General features: G+C 37.4%; 1 protein-coding gene across 2 annotated transcripts in view; it reads right to left on the bottom strand.

The window, feature by feature from the left end:
* BAZ1A (bromodomain adjacent to zinc finger domain 1A) overlaps window positions 1–15,197 on the bottom strand; it is an 85,077-nt gene that overhangs the window by 53,431 nt on the left and 16,449 nt on the right. The gene's annotated exons all lie outside the window — the stretch shown is intronic.

The raw sequence follows: 15,197 nt of genomic DNA, 5'->3' as shown, positions 1-15,197 counted from the left end.
CTGGTCTCTGGAAAGCTTCCTAGTCACTAACTCTATTGCTCCTATTTTGGCTTCCCTTACTTCTGCCCACTCTATTTAGATTTTATGGACTGCAATTTCAGACTCATTTACCACAACTGAAATATTCCTCAATCCCATTTTTACTGTGCCAATTTTCAACTGATAATTAAAATGTGATATATATCCTTACAATGGAATATTCTTCAGCAAAAAGATAGGAATAAAGTACTGATACAAGCTACAGTATGGATGAAACTTGAAAACATTATAAATGAAAGAAATCAGATGTAAAAGGCCACATAGTATATGATTCCATTTACACGAAATATCCAGAATATGCAAATTCATAGAGATAGAAAGTAGATGAGCGGTTTGCCAGGAACTTAGGGGCAAGGGTGGGGAGAGCCTGAGAGAGGAGAGCAATGGGCAGCGGCTGCTAACGGGCACAGGATTTCTTTGTGGGGGGTTGAAAAATGTTCTAAAATTAGTTTGTAGTGATGGTTGTACAACTCTATGAATATACTAAAAACCACTGAACTGTACACTTTAAATGGGTGGATTTTACAGTTTGTGAAATATATCTCAAGTTGTTAAAAAAAAAAAAAAGAGTCACAAGTAAGAGTAGGGTATAGCACGGAGCAAGAAAAAGAGAGAGGGAGGGAGGGAGGGAGGGAGGGAGAGAGAGAGAGTGAGAGAGCGAGCATTGCTGTAATTATATCTACGGCACCTCTATAACACTTAGGCAATCCAGAGGGAGGTTTTATTAACTAAGAGCATCTTAAGCACATATACACCTACCGATGGGGTAAATCCCTATTCTCTAAGAAAAAGTGGTTCAAAATTAGACAATTTGCTCACTATATCATTCATTTGGTCATCCCATATCATAAACAAGTTTTACCACATTGTGGGCATTCATAAGATTGCTAGTCCATTCACCAGCCCCATTCTACTAGGAACTTCATCTTTCTCACACCCTACCTTCTTCCACTTGACCACTAGCAGAGCCGTCATGTTCTTACAAGACCCTGGCCAGAGTTAGTTGACAATGGGTGGCATCTTTATGCTGAGTCAACACATCTTTTCCAAGATATTATGTATGTATGTATGTATGTATGTATGTATGTATGTATTTTGTGAGGAAGATCAGCCCTGAGCTAACATCCATGCTAATCCTCCTCTTCTTGCTGAGGAAGACCGGCCCTGGGCTAACATCTGTGCCCATCTTCCTCCACTTTATACAGGACGCCGCCACAGCCATGGCCTTACAAACGGTGCCCCCATGCGCGCCTGGGATCCAAACCCAGGCTGCTGAAGCCGAGCACGCATACTTAACCACTACGCCACACGGTGGGCCCCTTTTCCAAGATTTTAAAATTTGGAATCTAGATAGTAAAAATTAGTCCCACTCCCATCACGGAATCTATAAGATATAAAATTCTGGTGCTGTCGGCAGCCATGTTTCCTGGCATGTGGAGCAGGCCAGTGTGCAGTGAGAGAAGACAAAGCCCACGAGAGAGATAGGAAGGGTACCGCAGGCAATCAGTTCTCTTATTTCTGCTTTTCCTCAGACTTAGCTGCACCTTGCATCTCAGGTTTAGCTATTTGATCTTTCCTTTGATTCAATCAACTGATGATTCGCTTTTTTGCCTGTTTTTTCAAAATGAATTTTTGTCACTTACAGCCAAAATAAATAGAATCATACAATTCCAGAAAGACAAACAGTATGCTTAGAGCTGATTCATTTTGGGAAGCTGGTAGATTTTTACAAAATAATAACACTTATTTTCATCAGTGTGCATTTTAGCATATGCTTGCTTATCCTTTCCTTTAGGAGAACATCTTTAGTAGCCCCTACAATATCTAGTATTGCTATTAGGCACAAAGAAACCTATCTATCTAGAATAGGCAAATTCATAGAGACAGAAAGCAGAATAAACGTTACCAGGGGTTGGAGGGAGGGAGAAATGGAGAGTTATTGCTTAATGTGTACAGAATTTCTGTTTGGGATGATGAAAAAGTTCTAGAAATAGTAGTGACGGTTACACAACACTGTGAATGTACTTAATGCTACTGAATCGTACACTTAAAAATGATTACAATGGTAAATTTTATGTTATTTTTATTTTATTATTATTATTTTTTTGGTGAGGAAGCCTAGCCCTGAGCTAACATCCGTTGCCAAGCCTCCTCTTTTTGCTGAGGAAGACTGGCCCTGGGCTAATATCCATGTCCATCCTCCTCTATTTTATGTGGGACGCCTGCCACAGCACGGCTTGGCAAGCAGTGCATAGGTTCACGCCCGGGATCCGAACTTGCAAACCCTGGACCACCGAAGCAGAGCCCGTGAACTCAACTACTACGCCACCAGGCCGGCCCCAACGTTATGTTTATTTTACCATGAGATTTAAAAAAAAAAAAGAAAGAAACATTTTTTGTTCTAACAGCAAAGTTTATGAAGGCTCAGGTACCAAACCCATGTTGGTAGCAAACGGAAATGGTGTCAAAACAACTGCAGGCTGATTTTCATCACTGGCTGATTGAAATAAACCAGTGTTTCTAAAGAGGAACAACTACAGGAAATCACATCAAAACTTGTTAGGTAATTATGTAGTCTAATGATAAAAAGGTTCTGTAATTTAGTGACATGAACTGCACAAAAATATGCAAGGAATCAAATGAACGCCCTTTTGAAAAACCTGGGTATCATATCCAGGGATCATATTGCTCAGGGTTCCAGGAGGTGATGAAGGAAGCTTTTCAAGGTCCTTCAAGTTAGAAAAAGAGATGGTTTTCACTGGCAAAGCCTAGGTGAGGTTCTCTGAGTGATGGTGGTGGTGGTGGTGATGAGGGAAAAATGAAGTAAATGGGTCTACTCTGGGTGCACGGATGGTTGGTGTGGTGCCTAAAATGGTTTAACAGTCCGTTGAAAGGAGTAGTCTATGACCCCAGGAGGGCCTACAGAGTACAATAATTTAAGAACTAATTTATTTAAAAATCAGCAGAAAATTAACAGATAGAAGTACGATTCCCTGACAGAGGAATAAGGGGGAAGGAAACCCAGCATAGGGATATGGCCTAGAACGTAGTCAGTGTTTCATATATAAATTATACTTGTTATCATCAATGCTACTATTAACTGCACCACACCCAAACCACAGGTAGCATTTCTTGCTAATCTTATCAAGGCTAGGGCTCTCACTGGTGCTTAGCTAAACTTCAGTTACCTACTCAAGATGTCAAGTCAACATCTTCTAATAGATTTCCAAAGAGACTTAGTCTATGTCTTTCAAATCCACTTGCTACAATTTCTTGGTTCTAGGAGTCCAAAGAAGATTAGAGCGTAAAAAAGGTTAAAGAATCACAAATTAAGACCCAGCTAGTGCATCTTTGAGAGTAAAGAAACTTTCTAAATTAATGTTATGCTCCATTATCTGAGCACAGAATGGAGGCTGACCATCAAAAGAGGTCATTATTATTAGAGTTCCTGTGTGCCAGCTAAGTATATAACTTAGACATATTTCTCTCCTCGTATCAACTCCGCAAGTTACACATTTTCCAGAAGATGAAATTCAGGGTCAGAGAAGTCAAATCATTTGCTCATGGTCACACAACCAGTAACGGTACGGCCAAAACTTTAACTGTTTGACTGAAGCCCATATACTTTCTAATCTTTCACTCTATTACTGGAATTGAGGGAGAACAGCAATACTATATTGACCCAGGGGTATTTCAGAGCTTTAAGCCTAGGCAGTGGAGAGGCTCCTAAAGTGCTAACAACTTAACCACATTTCAGAGTGAAAGCAAGTCTGTGGAACAGCAGCCAGCACAGAATGAGGACATAGCAGAAGTTAGCCATAAATCTGCAAGAGTGACTAGCTAAACACGGAAATAGTCTTTTCTGAGAATATTTTGGAATTACATACCTCTTCCCCCCAAAAGTAGTTTTTGTTAATAGTCATTTGTTTTGTTTTAATAGTTATAGTTCAATTTATATCTCAAAATACAAATTCATTACAGCAAAAGCAAATTATACAACATCCTAGAATTGAAATATACATAGAATTTTTACAAGGCACTTGGGGTAGAAGATAAACAGTTAAGAGCAAAAGGCAAGAAGACTAGAAACCTGGGGAGACCTACTTGACATAGATGACTGCCCCTCGCTGTCTGGGTCTCTAAAAAGGAAATATGCTGAATTTATGGCATATTTCACACCTGCTCTCTTATGCGGTCTCATTAACCTTTTATTTTCTTGTAACACAGATGCCAAGAACACTTATTGAAAAATGCTGTGCTTGGATAATTACTTCAAATTTATAGGTAGAAACAGAGTAAACCTGCTTAATTTGAAGTTCAGAGTTTAAAAAACTCAAATTAAGGAGCTTATGTGACATCTCATTTTAAGCAGAGGAAAGGAGACCACCCAAGTCTGCTACTTCAAACAAAGAGACTGTGATTTATGCTGATTACTTGTCCATGGGGAAGAAGAGCTCTCAGAAAAGGTTGCTTTGTGTGTAACTCCTCACTTTTTAGACAAATTGATCAGAGTAGCTCAAAGAATGTTTCATTTTGAATTGTTCTGAGACTCTTTATGAACCAGAGAACCAGCTGTTATTATTTCTCCAGTTGGCATTTGACCTATTATAAGTCTAAATATCTTAAGATAACAAGAATCATTAGATTCTTACTAAAAACGAAATCTATTATTAAAAGATATATAGTATAACTAAAAATCTTTGGAAAGAAAATTCTAGATACAAGATATATAGATTAAATCCTACATAGCTCCAATAAGTTTCAAACATCTGGATATTATCCGTATGATGCTTAAACTCTTTAGTATTCAAAACTATCATCTTAAAGCTACATGAGTTAGTTTGGCTGAAGTTTAAACCAAATTAATTAAAGCTTTACCAAAATACTTTAAAATTCCAATCAGTGTATTCAGATTAATAGGTATTCAAAGTATTTTGGGGCTCAGCTTTACGCTGGCCTGGCATACTGACGCCAACACGTAAGAAGAGATGATAACCCGGTGAGGAGGCAAGATCAACATAGAAGATCAGAGACAACAAAACACTAAATGTAACAAAACGCCACCAAAGATTTAGCAGCAAGTGATCTTTTGTTTCAAGATAACAGTATTTTAGAACACTTAAATTGGCCTCAAAGTGAAGGATGGATATAGGAAGAGAAGCAGGCTTCTTGCCTTTCCTCTATCATGCTGCCATTCTGAACAAGGAAAACAATGGTCACAACCTTGGGATGACAGAGCAGAGAACAGGAAAAAGTCTGGGTTCCTGACAACTTTATGCAGTATAACTTCTGTACTTAATTTTATGTGAGAGAGAAATTTCTATTTTGTTTATGCCGCTAAAATTTTTTCTGTTATATACACCCAAGTCAAATCCCAACTGATAAGGAAAAGCAATAAGCAATCTATCATGTGGACTTAGGTATTTTTATTAAATTTTATTAAACACTGAGCAGTTTATAAACATTTTGTCTATGTTAAATTTGAGTCAGAGTACGGCATTCTTCAATTCAGCCAATAAAAGCTGAATAAGATTTTCAAATTTAAAAGTTACCTCGTCATTGGCAATACAGATTTCGAATCATATTTGTTTCAGAAAACTGAAAATCTGAAGAAGGAAAATAAGTTTAACAATCTATGATTTGTGGATGTGGCTATAAAAGAGCAACATGAGAGATCCTTGTAGTGATAGAAATGTTCTGTATCATGACTATATCAATGTCAACATCCTGGTTGTGATACTGTACTATAATTTTGCAAGATAGTAGCATTAGGGGGAATTCTGTATTATTTTACAACTGTGTGTGAATCTACAGCTATCTCAAAATACACAGTTTAATTTAAAAATGCTAATGATAAACATTAGGAAAATATTAACTCTAATTAAAAGCATTTATGTCACACTGTGGGGAAAAAAATCAAGAAAAGACTAAAGTAATGTATTTATATGTATTACTAAAAAGCTACAGTAAATAATGAGGCTGAAGTATTGGCAAAAGGATAGCCATACAGATCAATGGAAGAGAAGAGAGTCCAGAAAAAGACCCAAGATTCCATTTATATTTATATTCTGGAAAGGGCAAAATTGTAAGGACAGAAAACAGATCAACGGTTGCCAGAGGCTAAGAGGTAGGGGCAAGGGTTGACCACAAAGGGCACAAAGGAACTTTTGGGGGGTAATAGAAATGTTCTATGTCTTACTGTGGTGGTTTACACAACGGTATGTGTCAAAAGTCAGAACTACACACAAAAAGGGTGAATTTTATCATAAGAAAGTAATGTACTTTAATAAAGCTTTATTAGTTTAGACTACTTAAGACAAAGGCCTATCTGAATGTGAGTTATTTAAATTATTCTTTAACTTGAAAAACATTTATTGCTTTTCTAAAAACACTAATACATATGAGAATGGCTAATTGAAGCAGGTCTACTTGTTTCATCTCATTGAAGGACAGACTGGTCCTGCTATACTTATCAGAAGAACAGCCAGAGAGCTCTGTGTAATTCAAAAACAACGTAAAGGGAGTCCTATTCTCCAGTTTGTTTCCATCTCAACTATAAACATCATAAAAATTCATCTTAAAATCCCTATTTTTCATGGAAAGAAGTTCAATATACTGATGTTCTCAACTTGAGTTAGTCAAATCAAAGTCAGATAATTTCTGCCCATCAAAATACAGTACATAAGAAATAACTACAGGGCCGGCCCGTGGCTTAGCGGTTAAGTGCGCGCGCTCCGCTACTGGCCGCCCGGGTCCGGATCCCGGGCACGCACCGACCCACCACTTCTCCGGCCATGCTGAGGCCGCGTCCCACATACAGCAACTAGAAGGATGTGCAACTATGACACACAACTATCTACTGGGGCTTTGGGGAGAAAAAAAGGAGGAGGATTGGCAATAGATGTTAGCTCAGAGCCAGTCTTCCTCAGCAAAAAGAGGAGGATTAGCATGGATGTTAGCTCAGGGCTGATCTTCCTCACCAATAAATAAATAAATAAATAAATAAAACTGTTAAAAAAAAAAAAAACAAGAAATAACTATAAGAATTTGCAAAGATGTTATTATATACACAAATAAACTAAGATGACAAAATTATATTTATTACTCCCTGCATTCTCAAATTCTTATAGCTGGAAACTCAAACAAAATAACCTGACTATTTTTTACTATCCTTAGGGTCAATAAACATTCTTAATATGATAACAATGAAATCAACATGCTGACTAACTCACTGACTGGAAGCACATGAAGAAAGATGCAAGCATTTCTTTATAAAGATAACTAAAAAGTAAACATCAGCCCACTACAAAGGCCAATCACAACAAATTATTAATGGAGTGCTAAATTAATGTAGCATTATAGTACCTTTTATTTTTTCTATTTGAATGTTAGTGATATATTCACTAGCCAATTAAGAATTATCTATGTCCTTGTTTTTTCCAGTTTTATTGAGAAATAATTGACATATATCACTGTATAAGCTTGAGGCATACAACATGATGGTTTGATTTACATATATTGTGAAATGATTACCACAATAGGTTGAGCTAATATCCATCATCTCATATACACACAACAAAAAGAAAAAAAAAAAAAGAAAAAAAAATTTTCTCCTTGTGATGAGAACTCTCAGCATTTATTCTCTTAACAACTTTCCTACATATCATACAGCACCATTAACTATGGTCATCATGTTGTACATTACATTCCTAGTACTTACTCATCTTATAACTGGAAGTTTGTACCTTTTGACCACCTTCCTCCAACGCCCCCTCCCCTCTATGTGTCCTCTAGCTTATTCAGTCCTTTATTAGTCATTCACAGGTATTTCACTTATCTACGCCCTGCAAACTCTATCCCTACTACCAATAGACCATATTAGGCTTGAGAACAGTAAGTATTAATGCTTTACTCATAAGTGATTATCCTGTTGTTTCTAACAGTGGTTTTCAGAGAAGATATTGAAATTAATTGGATAAAACAAAAAATATGACTCAAGACTCTATCCCATCAAGTTTTATTTTCTTTATAGCACTGATCAGTATCTGAAATTATCCTGTTGATTTGTGTGTTTCTCTCTTGCACTTGAATGTAAATCCCTAGTCCCTGTTTTATTCACTATTCTCTTCCTAACACCTACAGTAGTACTGAGCATATAATGCTTATTGAACAAATCACATAAAATTTGGCTTTATGTATACTTTAAGTACTAAATAAGAATATTCCCTACCACCTCCAAGAAGTCATAAATAATTGCATTTTTCATCTCTGGAAACTGTGCCAAAAGATAGAGAAACAACAAAAATTCTATTTTTCCCCATGCTTGTAGTCACCTTTTGTTGCCACTAGATAGCATTCTTTCATCTGAAAGCAAAATATTTGAAAAGAAGAAAGCTTAAACAGCTTAGAGTATAGAAACAAAATAATAAAGGCACTCGCTGATATGTACAATGATTAAGAATTTAAATAGCAGGGGAACCTGTTTAAATACTGGAACTTTTTTCCCCCTTAGAATCAATGATCAGAAGATGATACTGATTTTCAGGCACTCAAAAATATGACCTGGGACACTCTTAGAGTAAACGATCAAAAGCCTAATCTAACCACATATATACACTCCTATGTCTCTTCACACTTCACCCTTCATGAAATTATAAGATGTTCAAGTAAAGTGAAAAGTAAACAGTGGGTGATCAATAAGTACATTCAACTATAGTCTTTTAATCCTGCTTAAGTGCTATCCTTTTGTATTTTCCACACTCATGTATTCCTCCCAAACAGAGTACAGTGGTTCTGACACTGCCTGTGCTTGAAAACTTCACCACTTGTGACCTTGGGCAAGTTTTAATTAATTTCCCTCTGTGCACGAGCTCCTCAACTGTAAAATGAGCACCTAGCACATATCGGCTGTTGTGGGAATTAAATAGGATAGTATAAGTAAAAAGCTTAGAACAGTGCCTGGCACATAGTAAGCTCTCAAAAGTTTAAAGGTATTGTCATCATCTCCCTAAAATGACATACAGCGAACTCTCAAGAACAGTGACTATGATCTAAGAAAATTAGGGACTGGCTACAAAAAAAGATGAGTCATCACAGCTGGCAGACTCTTCACTTGTCTCTGACAGGTACAGGAAGGATCTAACAACTACTGAGTGCTTTATGTGCCAGGTACTATGCTGGACTCCTAACAAAGATTACGACTGTGGCCAACTGCTGCAGTTATGGCCCTCCTTGAATCACACCTCCCTGATCTCCTCCCATGTTAACTCTGGATTTGCTCTCATAACTTGCTTTGGTGAATGGAACACTAGCAAAAACGGAGCACGCTGAGGCTTGAAATGTGCTTGCGCACTGGAGCTTGCCCTCTCTTGCTGCTGGGACCCCTGCTACCATCCTGGGAACAAGTTTGGATTAGCCTCCTGAAGGCTGAGAGGCCACATGAAAGTAGCCACCCTAGTCTGAAGCCCCAGACATGTGTGTGAGTAAGGCTATCCTAAAGTAGAAAGATCCAGACAATTCAGCCCCAGACAGGCTAGCCCAGACCATAGGAACATCCCAGCCAACCACAGAATCATGAGAATAGTGGTCATTGATTTAGGCCACTAAGTTTTGGGCGTGGTTTGTTATGCAGCAAAAGCTAAATAATACAACCACCATATGAATGTAGATATTATTTCAGTTTTACAGATGAGGAAAGAAGATTCCCAGAACTAGTACAAAGGCTTTTTCCATTATACCAAGCGACTTCTGCATGCCATACTCTGAGGTTCTATATAAAAAGGGGATCTCTGGAGATTTTATCCTACAACCCTTATTTATGAGTAACCTTTCCTCTACACCAGGAGCCAGCACACTAGGGTCCATGGGCCAAATTCAACTGTCTGTTTTTGTATGGTCTGTGAGCTAAAAGAATGGTTTATACATTTTTAAAAGATTTAAAATGAAAATCAGAAGACTACTTTGTGACATGTGAAAATAATATGAAATTCAAATTTCAGTGTTCATAAATAAAGAATTATTAGAACACAGCCATGCTTATCCACATATTGTCTATGGCTGCTTTTGCCCTATAACAGTCGAGTTGAGTGGTTGCCACAGAGACCATATGAACTGCAAAGCCAATATTTACTGTCTGGCCTTTTATTTTTAAAAAAAGTGTGCCAACCTCTGCTCAAAATTATTCTCTTGGCATATGTTTTTAATTGAAACAAAGGATTTTGTGCAGCCTTTAGTGATGAGTAGATTTTTTTAATACTTTTACCACTCTTTTCCTTTCATTGAAAATTATTTTAGCTTATATCATTTCCCTGAGTTCTCCTTTAACTTTTATCTTTGGATGGTCTCTGAATTTGTCTAAGACAGACAGATAGCTCCATGTTAAAAACAGTAATTCAGAACCATAGTCAAATGAATTCCACTTACATGCCACACCACTGGCCTCTAAGGCAGCATGGAAAATTAACTAAGATTGTGTTCTCAGAAAAATTCAAAGTATCTATGAAGAAAGTTGTTCATTAAACTGTAATCTCATACTGGCCAACTGGAACAGATCAAGAAAGAGGTATGAAAAGATGTAGGAGAGATTTTACTCAGAAGACCATCTAATTTCTGACCTGAATCTGTATAATAACCATGCAGAAATGAACTTCCCTTTTATTCCTAACAGAGACTTCAGGATCTCAGATTTCAGTAGCTATCCATAGTCTCCCCTCTTCTGTGACATTAGTCTCTAATATTCCCCTGCCACAGGGAACTAAGAACTTCAGAACTACCACTATTCTACTTTACCGTCTGCTGCTAACCAGCTCATTGAAACACAAATTGAAGCAAACAAACATGTGATTTCCTTTCATATTAGAAAAGAGGGGAACCTCAATTTACTTGACACTCCCCATTTTTATCATTTTTCTTACTATAAGCAAGACCCCCACAGTAATAACCATAACTCTTAGCGTAGACCCAGCTGACTCTTTGCACTTGGCATTAGTGCAAAGGATCAATAAAGAAGTTGCCATAGAAATTAACCCCCCTCATGCCCAACATTAGTCATTCAAAGGCTTTTGAGAGGCATTAGACAGCTGTTCCTATTGCCCAATGAAATTTGAAGGCCCTTTGAACACGAAAGAAGATGAATGAATAAATTTGTATGATCAGTCTAAATTCCACTGAACTATTTTGTTAAGCATCAAGCAATTGAGTCCATACAGAAATATTTACAGCATAAGCTTTATATGTTATTGGAATTAAACATGTTTAGAAAAACAAATTCATTTTCATTTACTTTTGTGACTATTTAGATATTTTTAGGGTATAAAAAGGGTTTCCTAGGATGGTGTCCCAATTTATATTATTATGCAAGTAAACAAGGATTCTAAATTTTAACTGTTAAACTTGCAACGACAATCCAGGAGTCAGCTGGGTTCTAAGTCTAGGGCTCTGGTACATACAACAAACACAAAATATATCTAAAGAAGATGGGTCCTCTCTAAACTTATAATTTCAAAGAAAGAACAGCTGTCCCAAATAGCCTGCTTTTTTTCTATTAAAAATTATATCATTGACATATTAGGGTCACCTGGAACTAAAGACTGAAAACAACAATTTGGGGATGTTGCTTAGGACTCTCCTTGGCCAAGAACCAGGAATTCTGACCTTAAAAGGTTAGTAGTGTAAGCTAACCGACAGAAAGCCTTCCTTCTGAAAAAGAGCTGTAATAAATTTAATATATGTTGCTAAACATTCTATCCTATCTTTGCCCCTAAATAAGAAGCCTTCCTCTTTTAACCCTTCCTACTAGTTTATATTTTTCTCTGCCTTCAAATTTCTAGTCAAATAACCCTTTTCCAAAAACTCCTTGATTAATCCCACCTGGATCCAGTCACTGACATCCAAGCATGTACGTTTAAATCAAAACAACTATATTTGTTCCTCACTTATACCTTTTATGTTCATCTTATCTTCTCAATATGTTTGGCATTTCTCTTTGTCCTCAATATTAATGCATTTTAATTAATTATGATTCACTAATACTATTTAGGCTAGCAATATGAAAAAGAGCCCAAAGATAAAAAGTCCATTTTCTCATTTCCAATTCTAATGTATACTAAGTGCCTAGTCTCTATGTTATAGATTTTTATGCTAATTTTCTCCTACTTTATTAGACTAAAGTGCTTAAAGCATTCCACCAGTACAACATAAGAAAGCCACAGGGAATGTATTCTAACAGTTGACTAGTAGTTAAGAGCTCTAGTTGGTCACTATTTGGTGCCAAAATGCATATCAGTTTATAAGATTAAAAAGAATTCTAAAATCTTTATTTTGTAAGGCAGTTCTAAAAACAATAGTGAACTGTAGTCTCTTATGCTTCTTGATTAGATAACATTTTGTAAACTTTAAAACTAAATGGTATGGGGATAACATATGGGAAAATCTAGCTATAAATGAAACTCTTTGGTACAAATCCAATTCTGCTATTTTACTGATTTAACCTACACTGGGGAAGAGGTCTGTCAGTCAGTCAAAGGTCAGAGATTATCTGGAAGAAAATCTTGTTTATTATTTTCAAAGAGAGAATTCACACAAGGCTAGCAAAAGGAATAACTTTCTCCAACCTCAGAAAAAGGCAATATTCTAAGTAAGACTTTTAGGAACCAAGAGTTTAACCAGTTTATGCAAAACCAATTAGAAATGGTGCACATCTATGTGTTCTGATATAAGAAGACATTCAAACACTATTAAGTGAAAAAGCCGTTTGCTATTTTTTTTTAATTTAGTGTAGTACAGAAAAAAAATGAACTACACATTAATTTTTTGACGGTGGTTATCTCTGAAGGGAGCATTTGGGAAATGCACTCTAGGCCTTCACCTTTTGTACTTTTCTCTGATATATATGAATCTTTATAGGAAAAAAGAATTTTTTAAAATTATAAACTTCAGTCTTAATAAGCAAAGCATATAACTTTTTTTTTAAATTTAAAAGACTTTAGTTTTTTAGAGCAGTTTTAGGTTCACAGCAAAATTAAGAGGAAGATACAGAGATTTCCCATATACTCCCTGCCCCCACAACATGCATAGCTTCTCCAATTATCCACATCCCCCCCAGAGTGGTGCATTTGTTACAACTGATGAACCTACATTGGTACATTATCATTACCCAGAGTTCATAGTTTACATTATGGTTCACTCCTGGTGTTGTACATTCTGGGGGTTTGGACAAATGTATAATGACATGTATCCACCATTCTAGTACCACACAGAATATTTTCACTGCCTTAAACACCATCTGTGGTCCACCTATTCATCTCCCCCCAACCCACTAACCTTCACCCCTGGCAACCACTGATCTTTATACTATCTCCATAGTTTTGCCTTTTCTAGACTGTCACATAATTGGAATCATACCATATGTACCCTGTCCAGGTTGGCTTCTTTCACTTAGTAATATGCATTTAAGGTTCCTCCAGGGCCAGCCCTGTGGCGTAGCCGTTAAGTGTGAGCACTCTGCTGCTGGCGGCCCGGATTCGGATCCTGGGCGCGCACTGACGCACTGCTTGTCAGGCCATGCTGTGGCGGCATCCCACATAAAGTGGAGGAAGATCGGCAAGGATGTTAGCTCAGGGCTGGTCGTCCTCGGCAAAAAGAGGAGGACTGGCATGGATGTTAGCTCAGGGCTGATCCTCCTCACAAAAAAAAAAAAAAAAAGGTTCCTCCATGTCTTTTCATGGTGTGATAGATCATTTCTTTTTAGTGCTATAGAATATTCCATTGTCTGGATGTACCACAGTTTAGCCCTTCCACCTACTAAAGGACATCTTGGTTGCTTCCAAGTTTTGGCAATTACTAACAAAGCTGCTACAAATATTCGTGTGGACTACTAGTTTTCAACTCCTTTGGGTAAACACCAAGGAACATATAACCTTTTTGAAAATTTTGTGTCACCCATCAATATCATGAGAATTAAAATGAAAGCATCTAGCACAGTGCCTAGCATACAGGAAAAGTTCAGTAAATACTAGCATACTTTCAATTCTGCAATGCCTTCTAATGCTATCAAATTATATACGGAGCCAGGCCAGTATACTTTGCAATTAATATTTATTCTAGCTCCTCCTTTGCTATCAGGTGCCACTTCTTGCCGCTGTCAGTATACCTACTTTTAGAAGTACCTTCTCACACCTGTTGCTTCAAATCTCCTATGAACTTTCAGCTCCCAGAACATCTTAACTGTGCTTGTAAAATGTCTAAAAACAAGTTGCCCAAAGCCCACTTTAATGAAAAAAAATTACCAAATACACAATTACATTTGGACTCAAATTTTCAGATGCTCTCAAACTCTAGTCCTATCTTTAGACTGAATGATGACTCAACAGTCCAAAATGTTTATTTGTTGGGTGACTTCTACCTCCTTTTTCCTGATTTAATTCTCCAATTCCAGGGTGGGGGAGAGAAGATGGGTTTATCAAGCAAGCATTTGAGTTCTAGCTCACCATCCTCCCAACTCTTCCTTAAACAATGATTATCCGGCTTCTTAAAAAGAAAATGAGGGGCCGGCCCAGTGGCGCAAGCGGTTAAGTGCACGCGCTCCGCTGCAGCAGCCCAGGGTTTGCCAGTTTGGATCCTGGGCGCGCACCGATGCACCGCTTGGCAAGCCATGCTGTGGTGGCGTCCCATATAAAGTAGAGGAAGATAGGCACGGATGTTAGCCCAGGGCCAGTCTCCCTCAGAAAAAAAAAAAGAGGAGGATTGGCATCAGATGTTAGCTCAGGGCTGATTTTCCTCACACAAAAAAAAGAAAATGATCAAGTTAATCAAAACTTAGATGCCTTAAAATCTGCTTGTGTAGGATTTTTTAAAGACCGGGTACAAATGTGGGATGAAACCGTTAACTGTGGGGTTTCCTTTCACAGTTGCAACAGGGAAATTTGATTCCAAGTCACAGTGGCCCACGCAGCCACTGTAGCACCACATCAGTATTGGCATCTCTCAAAAAAAAAACCCCAAACTGCATGGCCCCCAATAAATACATTCAAATACTAACAAGACACCTCCATCACATGGTAATATTATATAATACAGCTTAAAAAAAATCACATTCATTGTGTCATTTCATCCTGTGAGGCATCCTATAAGGCAGGGTTCATTTAACAGATGAAAAGACT

This window comes from Ceratotherium simum, chromosome 3, assembly GCF_057802395.1.
Source record: "Ceratotherium simum simum isolate JZ-2026a chromosome 3, ASM5780239v1, whole genome shotgun sequence".
Lineage (NCBI taxonomy): Eukaryota > Metazoa > Chordata > Mammalia > Perissodactyla > Rhinocerotidae > Ceratotherium > Ceratotherium simum.
The sequence above is the reverse complement of the archived record's forward strand: the minus strand, read 5'-3'. Positions and strand labels throughout refer to the sequence as shown.